The sequence below is a fragment of the Rhagoletis pomonella genome, unplaced genomic scaffold (assembly GCF_013731165.1).
Source record: "Rhagoletis pomonella isolate Grant_MI unplaced genomic scaffold, Rhpom_1.0 Rhpom_scaffold_00003, whole genome shotgun sequence".
In the NCBI taxonomy this organism is placed as follows: domain Eukaryota; kingdom Metazoa; phylum Arthropoda; class Insecta; order Diptera; family Tephritidae; genus Rhagoletis; species Rhagoletis pomonella.
The window spans coordinates 50,731,531-50,732,820 of NW_023458557.1; the positions used below are offsets into that span (position 1 = coordinate 50,731,531).

The window sequence follows — 1,290 nt, forward strand, 5'->3', positions numbered from 1 at the left end:
AACTTTTAAATACCTTCCCAAATGTTAAAACCATGTACTGCGATAATGAAAAGTCTCTTAATTCGCAAACCATAAAATCGTTACTGCTAGGTCTCAATAATGTAGAAATAGCAAATGCACCACCACTTCATAGTACAGAGATAGCTAGGTGTCTGAAACTTGAAAGAAGTATAAATGATACAGATGACTTAATTTTACTAGCGACTATAGAATATAACAGATCCATTCACACAATAACGAACAAAAAATCAATTGAGTTTCTATATGCCGGATCAGTGGAAAATTCAGAATCAATTCGAAACCGCATAGAAAAAGCACAAATTGCTGATCGAGAATACCATAACAAAAATCGTCAGTGTAAAACATACAACGCCGGTGACAGGGTCCTTGTAAAGGTTAATAAAAGACTTGGAAATAAGCTTTCAGCACTATACGTGGAAGAAATAATTGAAAAGGACCTAGGCACCACCGTACTTATAAAGGGGAGGAGGGTCCACAAGGACAATCTTCGACCACCTTGACAAAACCTACCTACAAATTAATTCCCACCTTTTACTTACAGGTTGATAGCACTGACGCTTTTCTCGACAACCAACTCGATGGAGAAACTTATGGACTACACTGACGCCAACTACATCCCAATCCTGGACGGGGACATGATACTATGGGAACATTACGGATATCTGACTCACTTTACTAATATATCACTGTACGAAACCATGAATAATGAAGCAAGAAATCTAATCGACTTATTTCCTCAGTCACATATGAGAAAGCTACTAGACGCGGACATAGCACACATCGAAACACTATTACGAACCGTCGACATTCACCATCGACAAGCACGAAGCCTGAACTTTTTAGGTACGGCACTGAAGGTAATCGCTGGTACCCCCGACTTCGACGACCACCAAAGGCTACAAATGAGACAGGATATTCTCGTTGATTCGAATAACAAACAATTCAAAATAAACACCTACATTCAGCAAAAAACATTAGAAATCACAGAAAAAATAAATAAAAATCATTGCAACTACAAGGAAGGAAGAAATAGATACGGGTCACTTATATGACAATATAATGGCAAGAAATAGAATAATAACCTTTGAGTTACAAGCTGTCACAATATCATTAACATTCGCCAAACTTAATTTGGTCAACCCTGTATTACTAGATATTAACGAAATAAACAAAATCATCAACGAGCACTCGACCAATGTAATAACAATAGAAATATTAGGTATATCTAGAATTAAGGTTTTACAAAATAAAAACAATTTGTATTTTGTT

At 36.3% G+C, this 1,290-nt stretch overlaps 1 long non-coding RNA gene across 1 annotated transcript; it reads left to right on the forward strand.

Moving 5' to 3' along the window:
* Positions 1 to 150: 150 nt before the first annotated feature.
* On the forward strand, positions 151 to 948 carry LOC118736602. The gene is made up of 2 exons (XR_004992737.1): positions 151 to 709; positions 762 to 948. It is a non-coding gene; the product is annotated as an uncharacterized LOC118736602 (long non-coding RNA).
* Positions 949 to 1,290: the final 342 nt, after the last annotated feature.